Source organism: Mauremys mutica, chromosome 5 (genome assembly GCF_020497125.1).
Source record: "Mauremys mutica isolate MM-2020 ecotype Southern chromosome 5, ASM2049712v1, whole genome shotgun sequence".
Classification (NCBI taxonomy): Eukaryota; Metazoa; Chordata; order Testudines; family Geoemydidae; genus Mauremys; species Mauremys mutica.
Window position 1 is genome coordinate 36,970,411 of NC_059076.1, and position 15,795 is coordinate 36,986,205.

The 15,795-nt window shown below is 41.5% G+C and overlaps 1 long non-coding RNA gene across 1 annotated transcript in view; it reads left to right on the forward strand.

The window, feature by feature from the left end:
- LOC123370774 overlaps window positions 1–11,977 on the forward strand; it is a 42,773-nt gene extending 30,796 nt beyond the window's left edge. The window contains exons 2-3 of the long non-coding RNA XR_006579536.1: window positions 4,164–4,306; window positions 11,862–11,977. This is a non-coding gene — a long non-coding RNA (uncharacterized LOC123370774). The remainder of the gene's footprint in view (window positions 1–4,163; window positions 4,307–11,861) is intronic.
- Window positions 11,978–15,795: the final 3,818 nt, after the last annotated feature.

Consider the following 15,795-nt stretch of genomic DNA (forward strand, 5'->3'; position numbering starts at 1 on the left):
TTAGTTTGTTAATTGATGTACTTTGTACTCAGGAAAAAAATATAATCCAGAAACATCAGAGGCACAATACGTTTTGTCTTACCTGTCCTGTGTGTTTTGTAAATGAAGTGTTCATCCTCTGGCCCCTGCTATTTAAATCCCTCTATCAGTCACCTTAACTCCTCATCTAGATGCTTCATTGATACATTCACAAGCTTCTGTCAGAATTTCCGAAAGGCTGGACTGAGGATCAACACAGGCAGATTCCATCTGTTTCTGTCTGAAGAATACTTTGAATAGTCTAGGCTGCTGTAGGTGAGTAATAGTAGAATCCCACAGGGAAGACGCCCCCTGGTGGATTCAATTAGAGGGCTACCCAATATATATATAAATATGCACTTTTTATTTCTGTGCCATTATTATTTTTTTCTTGAACTCTCTGGACCAGATTGATACCTGGGGAAACAGGTGTTGTTCCAATGGAATTCTTAGAGGCAAATTCAATGCTGCTGTATTTTACACATGAAGCACAAGCTGCTCAGAAATTGCTATAACTATACTGGGTGAGCTGCTTCTTATTAGTGTCCCTCTTATTAGTGTTTTCCTGTTACATTCCCCCATTGTTGTCACGTGACTTTGAAAACCCACTGAATGCCAAACTGGTATAAATTATTCTATTTTACTACTTACATCTATTTTCTGATCAGCTTGCACCTCTGTTTACTTTGCTACTGAGTCTGGCTTATTGTTGAACTGAATTATGGTAACATTCTGACTTCAAATTTGTCTTGGTCTTGTCCAGGCAACCAGGAAATTCATGCAAAAGTAGTCTCCTAGGAGAACTGACCATGGAAAATTCAGCTTAAAGAGCAATAAAAGAATTTACTGCTGTCACATAGAAACCCACAGGAGAATTTACATCTCTCAGAGAATGTCCCCTCTAGAGGAATTTTCATCTTGGGCAAAGGAGAGAGCAATTTTGAACAAAATTACTGTGAATCTCCCCATACATCAACAGACCAGTTAACTCCCTATGGTACAAGTTGTGTCCTCTCTTATTGACTTACAATGATTCTACAACACAGACGATGAAATTGTGAATGTGCACTGAGCTTTGAGAGCTTGCAAAAACCTACTGGCTTGGCAAATTCCCTTTAAAGGAGTAACATGTGGCTTTGCCATAAGCCCTGAAATTGAACTGTTCCAGGAGCAGATCAGGAATCAGATACTCTGATCTGGTTCCTAGTTCCCTGCCTTTGCTCTGTGGGGAAAGTAATCTACACTAGCCATATACCTTACACACATTCCATTTCCTGGCGTACAGGCTCAGCTACAATGCTGGCACTCTGAGGACACAGAGTCAATGCTCCTCCCAATCTACCCTCCTACCCACTGACATGTGCAGCAAAGGAAGTAACAGACAGACAGAGGCTACTCGCTTCCCTTCACTACTACCCATAATATGGATAGCTACTAGGTAACCTGCCCATGGAGAGTAAGAGGGCTTCATATGTCCCCTTATTCCCTTGAGAAGGACTGTAGCTAATTACAATCTGGTCAAAAGAATTTAACTCTCCAAATCCACAAATCTCGCACACTTTTCCTTTATGCTAATTTTTGTTCCAGCAGTCACCTGGTTCAAGTCCCTGTGGCTTTCCCCCCACTTTCGCATCGTCTCAGGAGTAGTATTTGCAGTTGATCTTTTTCAGTAATTTCCTTTTTTCACTATTCACACTCATTTTCTATGTATCTACTGATTTCCCACATGCCCTTTCTCTGGTATTTTATTTTTCTTCCTCTTCTTGCATCTGCCACTCCACTCTTGTATGCAACTTCTCTCCCCTCCTCTGAAATGCCTTGACATTAAAATGTGACTGACAGCTGGGATTTGCACTTTTGTACTGGCTGAGACCACCAGACAAAGTCATGATCTCAGCTAGAGTAATTTTCTATTGCACGTAGACCTTTATAATTCATAAAAACAACAAGGAGTCTGGTGGCACCTTAAAGACTAACCGATTTATTTGGGCGTAAGCTTTTGTGGTTAAAAATCCCTCACTTCTTCACTTTCTTTTCTGTGGACTAGGAGAGTTATGAATTATAATGGCTGTGAACTACACTAATTTTTAGGAAACACAAAGATAGTTTTGTCAAAATATGACACCAGTCCAGTACATTTGATACACAAAGTTAGAGAGCCACATTCTTCTCTTTTTTGTGGCTGCTTTATGCTACACTGTTGGAGCAAAGCAGCCCTAAAGCTGGTATAGATGGCCACATGCTATACACCCTAATGTAGGGGAATCCTCCAGTGACATAGACCAGCATAGCAGCTCCTAATCCTGTCCCTGTATGCTGGTATAGTGGATATGGCTGGGGAAGGGGGGCCAGGGCCAGGATATCCCTGTCATTTACTGATTCTTGGCTGCCTGATTGGCAGCTTGAGGCTACAGCTTGGTGTAACTTAGAGCAGTCTTCTGGGTATTCTAAATCATGCAAGGGGATTGGCTTAGCACACATCAGGCCCATGATAAGAAGAGTGCAAAGGCAACCTCCTGAGATGTACCATGCCCTCCTTTGCTGTAGCTGATGATCTGGACTAGAGAGCTTAATTTCAATGGGATGACTTGTGTGCACAAAGTTAGGCATATGTGTAAAGTTTTGCAGATTGGGACTATGGGAAAAAGAGGTGGCTGCTTATAACGTAAGTATAAAGTGACGGATTTCTGAACAAAAAGTAACGCTTGGAAGGATGTTGCTGTTTATACATCATTCCTAGATTAACAGGCCTTTGTAAAATGCTTTGAGATCTAAGGAGGAAAAGTGCTACACAAGCCCTACATATTAGTTGTACAAAGTATTAATATTGTTATTAGGACATAGCCATTCTAGTGGGTGTCCACTGCTGCATCCCCAGAATATCAGACATTCCGGTACTTCCAGGAATGGTGCGAGCCTGCTCTCGGCCGCATGACCCCACCCCTACCGGTGTGAGTGCGTGTGAGTTCACCCTGGTGGGGGCACAGCTACGTGCTCTTCACAGGGGTGTCCTCCATTCATAATACTGGACCAAACCATGTTGTTTTGTGTCAGTACCAGACAAAATCACAGAGAAAAAAGGATTCTGGCTTAAAACCGGACAAACCTTCTACATGTACATGGCAGACTTGCGTACAGGGCATGTTTTCCTAAGATAGTTATTCCATAATTTATTTTTTTTAATTGTAGTTTCAATCATTTTAATCTAAGTTCTTTTTCCCTAAGTACCATGTAAAGTAAGGAAAAGGGCCTTCAATTTACAGAAGTCAGGTATTCTGAGATAAACTGACAGCATCTGAAGGAGCACAGAGTTGGCGAGAACGATTTTAATGAGGCTAACTCTATTGGACAGTGAAAGCTATGCCTTGACAACCCTCTAGATCTTTTTTCTCCTTAGAAACTAATATTGAGATCATAAAAGATTCCTCATACAAACAGAACAATATAATACCCAAGGTGAATTTTCATTGGTGGCCATTAAAAAAGGAAGAACATAACTGATAATCAAATAAGTCCCCTGAAGGGATGACCATGACTAGAGAGATCAACACGGATTTGTCCTTGGGAAATGGACTAAAGTTTTGCTGAGTAAATGAGTTGCTATTATCTGTTCAAGGTTCACTGCACACCCAGCAGTTTTTGAAAGCACCATAGAACTTCCCTGTTCTGTAATGCCTTCATTAAAGCAAACAGCAGAAATCATAGGTGAAGAGCAAACTGCAGCTGGGCCAGAGTGTTAGGGTCCTTGTAAATAAGTGTAGAAATACATATATAAATATTATTATAATGACATTTAACTAACTAAAATAACAGTAAAAAATAACTAACAATTTCTTAAGGAGACCACTGATAAGGCTCTTGGCTACTGGTAAAAATTTTTGATCTGTCCTATGTATGGATTTCAGAGAGCCTTACCCAGCTTGGTTAAAGATGGTTCACTCCACCTTACTGAAGGTATTTTAGTGTGCGGTGAAACAAGAAGAGCCTTAGTGATCATAGGGCCTTGATCCCTTTAACCTGGTTTATAAACACAGAGGATAAAGCTCAGAGACTGGAGAACTGGAGAATGAGGCGGCCCACAATGACCAAGAAGTAGTCTTCCTGCCATCTTTGTTTCTGACAATGATTTCTTTTTTCTGTGGCAGCTTACAGACATCATTATCATCTGTGGATAAAGCTGATAGGATGAAGAGCTGGAGTCAAGATGGAAAGAAACCACAAGCGCTGGTACTATACTATTGCCATTTTACATGATCTTCTTGTTCTCAAATGTGTGGCATGTTGTCAGGTAAGACAATCCAATAACATCCTCCCATGGATTTCAGTACTGCTGTCATTTTCTGGTTTACTGCAGCAGGAACCACAGATTTATGAAATTCTACCCTGTAGCCAGCAGACCTTTAAAATCTTCATTGAGGCAATGGATAAAGGTCAGCTGTTCATGTTGATGCTACTAGTTCTATCAGTGGCCATCAGCTTCTTCCATACAATATATAACCCAGTTGTGGGACCTGGAAGTGGTGGACAGAATTGCCCTAAAGTAGCTCTGCTTTTTCCTTCCAGAGTGAAGTGCTGGGCAATGCCTCTCCAAAGTCTCTCACAGCTGCAGTATCCTATAGCCAGGATGCTGTATATGACACACACACACACACACACAGGTTGCAGAACAGTGCTCCAGAATCTCAGCTTCCATTTTTATAAAAAGATGTTTCTAGCCCTAATTGTTGCAGTGATAACCTTGAAAATGGGAACTGAGCATAAACTGACAGTAGTGTCATCTGGAGTTTGCAGGAAGCCTGAAACAACAGTTCTGAAGTGCTGGCTCTGCCCCATTCATGTCAGTCTGGGCCCTATGGATTCTGATTCTGTGGCTGTGAAATTTGGCATGTTTTGAAGGTGGCACACAATTCAGCCATTTTGCCAAAGAACTGATCATTTTGAGGTAGCCAGGCATCCAGAATTTTGTGTTCAGGCCGCTTGCCTTGCTTCATGATCTCCAACTTTCCCCAAAAGGCAGACTTAACTGGATTTCACTGTATGCCCCCTACACTGTTCAACAAAGCCAGCCATCAGGGGTCAAGGAGTCAGAGCTGGTTTCTGGCTTGTAGCCAGGAAGCAGGGGGATCCAGAAGTATAAGCTGAGAGCTGGGCTGCCTGAGCAGTCAAGGCAGATAGATATAAACTGTTGAAGCCAGCTGTAAACTCCCCACATCTGGAGTAGGAGGTTCTGCCCTATTCTGGACAACATCACAATTGCCAAGACCCAGGGTATAGAGCCAGGTCTCTTGGACAGCCTAAAGAAAATTCCATCCTGGAAAAGAATCATCCTCCCCACAAAATAACTATTGATGAATTTAACATTGGTGAGTATTTTAAATATCAGCCACAGTTGTGAGTTTTGGTGAGGGGATGGGAATAAAGGGCAATAGAATACGTGAACATCTTGAGGGCAATCTAGAGAAGATGAAAGCGATTCTGGTTGTTGGGGGGAAACCTTTTGAGGAACTTGCAAAGTCTCAGTGACTGCTCTACTAATAGTCAAAATGTGATATAGTCATGGGGGGCTATTAGGCACCTTCCTGCTACTGGACTTTCCAACAGTGGTCGGTAGGGTGACCGGATGTCCTGATTTTATAGGGACAGTTGCAATATTTGGGGCTTTGCTTTTTATAGGCACCTATTATACCTCACCCCCTGTTTCAATTTTTCACACTTGCTATCTGGTCACCCTAGTGGGTGGTTGAGTGATTTTTACTTTCCTCTGAGATGCAGACCATGCCAAAGTAAATCACTGCTCACCTATACCTCCTATGTAGAACACTGCAACAATCTGTGCCTGAAGCCACTTGGATAAAATATGAAAGTCAGCTTTATAGGTAGGGCAGACCATATTACATCTGAGTTCCACACTCCATGGTGACTGCCAATTTATTCTGGAGAAAATTCAAGGTAGAGGTTACAATCTAGCTGGTCCCGGCCCCAGGTATCTCAGACCATCTCTCCCCCAAAGCTTGCTATGACTACTGCATTTGGAAGAAATATTTCTGTTATCTGTTTGCATCCGACGAAGTGGGTATTCACCCACGAAAGCTCATGCTCTAAAACATCTGTTAGTCTATAAGGTGCCATAGGATTCTTTGCTGCTTTTACAGATCCAGACTAACACGGCTACCCCTCTGATACTCTGCTATCTGTGTCAATGTTGAAGATTGGAGGAATCAAGGAAAAAGAGAGTTCTCAGTGGCGGGCCTTTACTCATGGAATTTGATAACATTGGACATAGGCTTAAACCTAAACCTGGCCACTTAAAAATTTGACTAGCATTGTAATAGTCTCCAAAACAGATCTTGATAACATCAGACAATTTATCCTTTGCAGTGAATGATTTCTAGTAGGAAAAAAACAACAACCCAGACATTCTTTTTCTATCAAGCACTTTTTTATTCTATTTATCTTTAATAAGATGTTTTATGTACTGGGGACAATGTAACCTTTAATACATGAATTCTAATAATTTCCTGGACAGAGTTGCTAAAAATAAACAAATGAATGGGGGATATGTATTATTATTATTGTACAGGCAGTACTGTTATAAATACAAGATATGTAGAGTAGCTATTTTGATCCTCTGTGTATAACTATGATTTAGTGCAGATATGATTTCCTCTAATTCTGGGCATATTTGGTTGTGTGGTCCAGTTCAAAAAAAAATCTGTCCCAAGGGCTCTGATCTTTATTTGCAATTCTAATTATGCCTGAATGTGCTTTTTTGCATTTGGTCAGGTAGGCTTGGACTATTTCCCCAATGAAACCAAGTTCTACTCTTGAATTTGGCCTGTCTTTAAAAACTCAGATTTAATTTAAATAGATATTGGGAATTCCTGGATACAAACACCAGCTTTTAAAGGGCTGAGGAGAACAGGTGCAAGAAGGAGGGCAATATAAACCACATTATGGTTCCAAGTGGTAATGCTGACAGTTGTGATTTCAGAAATATGACAAAGCAAAATGGGTTCCCAAATGGGGATTGTGAAACTTATTTTTTAATATAATTCTAATATATAATATAATTTTTTAGCATAATTCTATAAAACAGATGCAGGGCTTTCTAGATCTCTGTGAGTGTCCAATCTTTACACACCTGATCGATAGCCTTAGCTGTGGGACATGTGTGTGATTTATTCATTTTCAGGTCTATCTAAAGGAGGCAACAAAACAATATTAAGATCTCCTGTTGTGAGTCAGTGACTAGATCTCATTCACAGTGCGAAGAGTAGTGATGCAGGCTTGCAAATGTACCAACTGTTGTATCTAAGGGTGGATTTTTAGAGTTAAGATGAATGGAATAAGGTGATTTCCACCCACCATGACAGCAAGCAAACAAACAAAATTAAATACAATGTAATCAGCCCTCAAAAAATCTGCACCACTGTTGTGCTAAAGTAATTCAGAGAAACAGAAAGGATTATCCATAATCACATACTGTATATTGGGGTCAGATTGTGAACCAGTTGTCCAGCTTGGAAACTGCCTCCTTCTGCGTGACCACTGCAGCACATCTTTGCAACCAGGCCCCCATTGACTTCAAGAATAGTCACACAAATAGCTCAGAATTGAGCCATTTGTCAGTAGCAGCAGCATTCGTGCATGATCTCACACACTTCCTTGGTCTGCATTTGATGTTGCTGGTGAAAGTTGCAGGATTTTGACTGGCCACATACTGATGCGAATGAGCCTGAGGGACACCCCGTGGCAATAGCAACCCTGATGAATTGTCAGACTATGTCTACACTAGGCTTTTTGTCAAATATTTCTCATGGTTGTTACCACCAGTTCTGCCCCTCCAGTGGTAGCATTTAGGGGGTGGGCTCCTTTGGGCATTGGCATGCTTACCCCCTTGTTCTTTAATCCTATTGAGGGTAAATATAGATGGCAAGGTGGTAAAACCACTGGTGCCTGGTCAGTACTGGTGCTCCTGCCAGGGCTACCTCTAGTGGAGCTGAACCAACATTAGCAGTGGTTGAAAACTTCTGGCAAATAACGCCTTCTATAGACAAGGCCTCTGTGTGCTGCAGATCTCATCTATGGCCTTGATCAGGAGAAAAGCACAGAGGCAGTGTGGAGTGCTGCCTGTGGTGACTGGTTATTGCCCAACACCAGCTCCAAATAGTAAACATTCAAATTGGCTAGTGACTTTGGAAACCAGTAAGCGTGCTCACAGCAATGTGTTTGCTGTGCCTCCCTGAGGTGGTGGTGGTGCTTCTGGTGCTGAGAGAGACTTTCAAACCTCACAATTTTTCGTGCCTAATTTGCTAACAACAACAACGACGACAACAAATCATTTGCTATCTCTTTTAAGGCTAAGACACGCAGTGCTTAGAATTTCAACTATTTTTTTAAAAGTGTCATTGTGGGTGGGGTTGGGATTCCTGTGCACCTCATTACTCTGTCCTCCTGATGAAGCCTTAGTCAAATCCACCCACAAGGACAGCTGATCTGACAAGTTTAAAGCATTAGTAGTATAAAGATTACGAAAAGGGATTTTCTTATCAAAGAGTCTCCCTGAAACTATTAAAAAAATGGACACTGAGCATCTTTGATGGGTCTGGTGCTCAAATAGGGACATCTCTGTGCTCTGCTATTGCTACAGCCCCTGTGATGAGATGCAAAGGAGGAATAAAACATCTGAACAGCCCAGTCTGGACTGAACTGCATGCATTCATTATTGGAAAGAGGGATTTCCTCTGTACATTCCTCCTCCTCACCTTCCTTCCTAAGTGAGAATCTTGACATTCCAATTACAGTATATTCATGCTAAATAGAAAGAAAGAGAGGGAGAGAGAGTCTGTGGCAAACATTTAGAATACTATATGCAAGGATCCAGGCATCTAGTGAAAACTTGGTGGGACAGACAGCTGTAACCAGGATCAGAGTCTAAGGGCCCACTTCATCAAAGCACTTAACCCTGTGCTTAAAGTAATAATCCCATAGAAGTCAATGTGACTTCTAATGTGCTTAAAATTATGCATTCATATAAGCATGCTTTGCAGAATCAGGGCCTAAATGCAGTGACTTCACAAAATAATTAACCAAGTTACTGTGGATTCACACAGGTGTTCCTAAGATTAAAATATTGGCCTGTTAAGTTCAGTTACTATTTTAGCATGATTCACTCTGCTCAGCTATACCATAACTAAGCATGTATTTTCTCTTACAGCCTCTCTTCCCCACAGGTTTGTACCTTGTCTGTAAGCAGTACCTCATCTGTGAAATTCACCACAGTAAAGTCTCAGACCAGGAGCATTGTTTGCTTCACCTGTTTACAAAACAGTGCTGCTGAAACCTATTCAGCAGCATGAACAAAAGTTGTTGCCGTTTCTAGCTCAGATGATCTTTTGTCCTCCCAAACGTCAGAAAAAGGTTTTGCTCTTTTCTCAAATAGAAATAATTCTGCAGGCTAGAAAAAATGCCATTAATAATACAAACTATGAGGCCTCAGGGAGAGAATTTGAAACCAATGGATTCATTTTAGTTTTGAAAAGTAAATACTCTGCATGAGCATTAGAGGCCTTCATAACTTTATTTGAATTTGCTTAACTTTTTCACATACACATGCCTCTCTCTCCTGCCCAATGCTACTGAAACCAAACCACACAGAGGGCTTTTTCTTAACTAATTAGTGTATACTTAAAGAACAAGTACCTAGAATGGAAGCAAGAAAGACAGACTCATCTGTTCCTTAGGGATTTCTGGTAGCAAGGAGACACCTTCCCCTCCAGAGTTTCACCCCAGGATTTGTTTTGTTTTTAATTTTTACTTTTCATTCACAGATTTTCTTCTTTAGTTTCTTTGCATGATTTCATTAAGTAAATGAATGCTTTGACATGAGAGCCCCTCCAGCATTTATAGCAGTGTAGACATAAAAAAGAGGGTTTGAAATATGGATGGAAAAGGGGGAGGCTGCCAAAAATCAGAATGAAATACAGAATTAAAAAATCAGACTTGTGTGTTCATACAACACCATTCTACAGACTGATACCCAGTACAGGATACAGCTATAAAAGGCCTTTCTTAAGACTGATAGGCCACTAATATGAATCCCCATCACACTCAAAAACAGTCCTATTTTTTTTAATCTACAAATTGATCATGGCCAATTCTCTGCAAGTATCCACTGTTCAATATTTCAAATTCAAGCTGTCTCGGTAGCTGTGATTGGTCATATTCTGTAAATCACATGCTAATGTTTCTGTTTCTTGACTGGATGAGCATAAACATAATAATCAGAAAAAGGCCTAGAAGAAGCCACTGTGGCTTTAAATCTCTCAGGAAGCAGCAGCAGTTTAGGGAGAAGCTGCAGATAAAGCGGATTAGTGAATCTTAGAATATTTAAACCTGCTTCTTCCTGGGCTGCACAGGCTCTGCCCAAGGCATCATTCCTAGGAAAATTAGGCTGCTGTGAAATCTATTGCCTGGGTGCAGAATTTACATTTCATTTTCTCTTGTCACAGTCACACAGAGTAATTGCACATGTGTGCATGGTCCAAACAGTTCGGTCAGATCTGAGCCTGGCTTGTTTAACCGCTTCTGTGCTGGCCTAGCTGAGGAGATTTGCAAATACTGTTCTCCCCTGCTGCATCAAACAGTGGTCTATTCCATGTAAAATATACCACTCCCAATGCAAATACTCCTGCACACCCAAGCTTCACATTTGCATGCTGGGAGTACTTGTGTGAGTAAAAGCCGATCACTGGAAAAGTGCAGGAAGCAACCCCAAAAGAGATGGGAGCATGGCTAAAGTGAACTCATTTTAAAATTCAAGTCGTCCTCACAGATATTTTATGGTATTATTTCCCCCTTGGTCAAGCAGTAGCTGATATTTGGGGCCATGCAGGTCAGTTTCCTGTGTCAGGAGCAGAAATCATTGAGAGGGAGTGACGTATTAGTATAACTTGTTTGTTTTAAAATGTTTACCTGAAAAGTGATAGGGGCAAACTGTGCACAGGCAGCTCCCTTTTGCAGGAATCCAAGGTAAGGAATCCCTGCCCTGGTTCCAGGAAGCAGCTATTCTTAGCCTCTACCTCTCTCCAGGACCTCACACAGACTCAGAGCCACGTGTGGACCACTTCCTTTTAGGGACCTCACCAGACCGGATATCCTGGTTGCCAAAAACACAACTCTATTCCAGCCTTGAACTCCTGAAGTTGAAACCTAGGAAACCCTGTTAGTTCCCCATTTTGCCGATGGATTGCATCAGCCCCCTCCTTTGTGTGCGGTTGCTCCAACTGTTGCACACGACGAGTGGTTCCGCATGCTCAGTCTCCTTTGTAAGGCCTGTGATTGCCTGTATATCAAGACATCCAACTGTAGCAATACCATCTTTGCTGATGGGCTTCTGGGAAGAAGAGAGCTTTGAGGAGAACGTGGAAGGCAGAGAGGGTGGGTGCCTGGAGCACTGGGTGGAGGATGGAGATCCAGATTTAGGGGGAAATCTGTAAGAAGGCATGAGATGAGTGCTGGATGAAGGGAGAAGTGAGGAGGGCTATATTGGCAGAACAAAGGGGTGAGGTAAATAATGGTGAGAAATGAGCTGAACTCGGCAAATGCTGCAAAAAAACCCCAAACCCCTGAGAATATTTGTTTGAAGTTTTTAACACATTTGCTTTACCTTTGTTCCCACCCCTCTTGTGCTCGCCTTCTATTAGTTGTCCAGTGAATGAGTCCACTGCTTGCATATTAAATGAATACGCCAAAACATCAGTTTTTGTGAAGAATCATAGTCATAGCATTTAATATCAGAAGGGATCATCAGACCACCTAGTCTGTCCTCTTGTACATCACAGGCCACCACCACCACCCAGCACCCAGAAGAGGTCCTAAAGAGTTAACACACTCATCCAGTCGCAGCATGGAAACAAATAGGTGACTTGTAAGTCCAGCTAGACCTCACCAACACCACTTGAAATTCGAAAACTTGCAATGAACTCCTTCTGAATCATCTACAGACTGAGAATTATTTGCTGAAATTTTCCAGCCAATGTTTTGGAGTAATGAATAAATTCGACAAAAGCACGATCAGCTCATAGATTTTGGCAAAAAAAAAAAGGCAAAATTTGTTGTACAAATTATTTACTATGATGAGTTATTGTTAGTATTTCTATTATGGTATCATCTAGGGTTGCCAACTTTCTAATCGCACAAAACCGAACACCCTTGTCCTGCCCCCCTCATTCCAGTCAAAAACTGGGCATCTGGCAACCCCGGTACCATCTGGAGACCCCCCAAGAGAAATCAGGGCCTCATTGTGCTAGGTCCTATACCTATTAAAAGACTGTCTCTGTCTTAAAGACTTCACAATCTAAATAAGCAAGACAGCCAACATGCGTATTATTATAACCATTTTACAGATTGGAACCTGAGGCACAGAAAGATTAAGTGGTCTATCCAGGTCACATAGTAAGTCTGCAGCAGAACCAGGAAGTGAATCCAGTCTCTTGAGTCCTAGCCTAGTACCATAACTACCGAACCATCTTCCCTAAAAGTCAGAGCAGAGACACAGGTGGGGGTGGAATTATGCAGGGTTGAAGGCAAGGAGAAAAATTTCAACTTGGTGTGGAAGGTTAAAGAATAAGAGAATAAGAAGCATTGCTGACTTTTCTGTAAAGAGACTGAAAATCCCACAAGCTTCTTCAGAAGCAGCTTATGATGATTATTGCTGATATCAGAAGGCGTCTCCAGAGTCTGTCCTTTAAAAAAATGTTTCCCAAGTGCTGCTTGAAAACATATGGGCTGAGAACAGAAGTGAAAAACTGACGTTTTACTAAGTCTCCTTGTGACGGAGGCTCAGAAAATGGTGTGCCTGCTATTAGAGCTGCATTTTTAACAGTACATGAAACCAGACTGCATAAAAATTCAAACGATCAAAGTGTTAAAAATGGTTAAAAGAAGAAGAGGGAATGAGAAAATCGGATTGATTAAAGAACCAAAAGAGAAAGGGTTGGTCAGATCTTCCACTGGAGTAAATCAGTATGGTTCCCTTGATTTCAATGGATCTATGCTGATTTATACTAGCTGGGGGTCGTGCGCATGCGCACACATTAAAGGCATAAGCAGAGGGTCTGGATAAAAGAAGTCTATGGGAGAACGATCAAAAACAAAGAGGAAAAAACTAAGGACTATGATTTCACCAGGGCTGTGTTAATCAATAGGCGGACAGGGCTTAGGCTTAGGGCACCTCCATGTAAAGAGTAATGCTCTGGAGGAAAAGCAGGCAGACAGATGGGAGAACACTAACAGCAAAGGGAGCAGGATTAGAGTGAGGAGTGGCAGGCAGGTCAGCATGTTTTTGGCAGCTGTCGTGAGAGGGAGAGCTGTGGCTGCCAGGAACGCACAGCGGAGATGTGGCCTGTCAACGTGAAGTGGAGCTGCAGAGGTGCCTGAGGACAGCTGGATCTTGGAAGAGAAAGGGTTGTACAATGGTAGGAGGACTACATGCCTTTGCTCTCTGTTAATGTCTGCAAGGGAAAATGATACCAGTTATACCAGTATAGTTATACAAGTAAGCACCCCCGCCCCACACCACCCCATGAGTGGACACTTCACTCCAGTATTAAGAGTGTCTTTTATTGATTTAATTTAAACTACTTTCTAAGTGACAAAAACTAAACCAAACAAGGCACTCTTATAATGCAATAAGAGTGTCTACATGGGGTTATACTGGTCTAACTATATAGGTTTTTAAAGTCACATCTGAAATTATACCAAACATTTTTTTCCACATGTAGACAAGGCCCAAAGGGCTAAGAATATGAGTGGACAGTAACATTTTAGGGCACTCCATAGAGGACACTCTGGCAAAGGTTGCATTGCCAAGTTGCTCATAGACTCATAACTTTAAGGTCAGAAGGGACCATTGTGATCATCTAGTCCGACCTCCTGCACATTACAGGCTACAGAACCTCACCCACTCCTGAAATAGATGCTTAATCTCTGGCTGAATTACTGAAGTCCTCAAATCATGGTTTTAAGACTTCACGTTACAGAGGATTCACCATTTATACTAGTTTAAACCTGCAAGTGACCCATGCCCCATAAGAATGGCCATACTGGGTCAGACCAAAAGTCCATCTACCCAATATCCTGTCTTCTGACAGTGGCCAATGCCAGGTGCCCCAGAGGGAATGAACAGAACAGGTAATCAACAAGTGATCCATTCCCTGTCACCCATTCCCAGCTTCTGGCAAGCAGAGGCTAGGAAATAATCCCCGTCCATCTTGGCTAATAGCCCTGATGGACCTGTCCTCCATGAGCTTACCTAGTTCTTTTTTGACCCCTGTTATAGTCTTGGCCTTCACAACATCCTCTGGCAAGGAGTTCCACAGGCTGACTGTGCATTGTGTGAAAAAATGCTTCAGAGGAAGATGAAAAAACCCCCAGGGTCTCAACCAATCTGACCAGCGAGAAAATTCCTTCCCAACCCCAAATATGGCGATTTATATGAAATATGCTGAATCAGTATGTGTCTGCTAACTGGCCTGGCAGTAACCTCATCCAAACCAGGCAATAACTAATTCTGTAAACTTACCAAAGGGAAAGGGAAAAACCATTTTTGTAATGGTTTTCTGCTTGTTTTCTCTTCCTTCTCTCTCTCTCATACACACAAAATAAGTCAGCAGGAAATTACCTTCAAAAGTCCTGCAAGTTTCAAGGGGGATGCTACTGAATCCCCTCACCCCTAATCCCTCCAAGACAATGGATTCTGAACTCCACAGAACCCTTTGAATGAGATTTTTGCATGGTTGTAAGAAGAAGGAAATGATGCTGAAGAAGTGGCTTCCTTTCACACCCTCAGGCAGGATCAACTGCCTCTCTGTATTCTGTGAGCAGAGCAGACCTTTAGAAAATGATTTAAAAGCTAATATGGGTATGTATATTTTGTGGCTAAAATATCAGGTGAGTTTGGGAGGTTCTGGTGTATTTTAAGGAAATGGAAGGCACTAAGGAAAGCTTTCTTTTGCCATTATCAGGGAACAGAATCTGTTTTTCAGTTTTCCTAGGCTTTTTTTTACAATCTTTACCTAGAAGCTCAATCACTGTGCCAGAGACCAGCAAAGCTAAAAATACACTTAACATTGCTTGTATTCCTTTCCTTGGATCAGAATGAGACTTCACATTTGGCAACACAATGAAGTTTTACTTCAGTGACTTTGGGTAGTAGTTTTTTCCAGATGTGATTCAAGCCATTATTTCCCACTGAAAGATATTTTTAACCTTTATCCATGAGATCAATCATATTAAGAGGGAATTAAAATTATTTGATCCTTGCCTATCTCAAAATTAAATGGGACAATAAAGTCTTTATTTTTTTTAATGAGCCCAGCCAATTAGCTGACCTAATGACCGGGAATTTAGTCAGTCTTCTTCCTTAGAAACAGCCCCTGGAGAACGGATGTACTGTGCATTTCTTTTTGGTATGTAATTCCAATGTCTTCTGTGTGTGCTTGGGGGAAAAGGTGGAGAAGAAGTTTTAGACATTAGTGAAATCCTGGCCCTACTGAAGTCAATGGCAAACACCCCACTGACTTTGATGAGAGCAGTATTTCACTCATTGTGTCTAATAACTCACAACTATACATTGTGTAATTGCTTCAGAAGACATAGTTTTCTTATACAGTAATTTTTAATCTTCCATAGGTTACTTACCAAAGTCTTTTTGTGTTTGCTTTGTTACTTCTCTTTTTTTTCAATGCCATTTACACAGAGTAAAGATGACCGAGT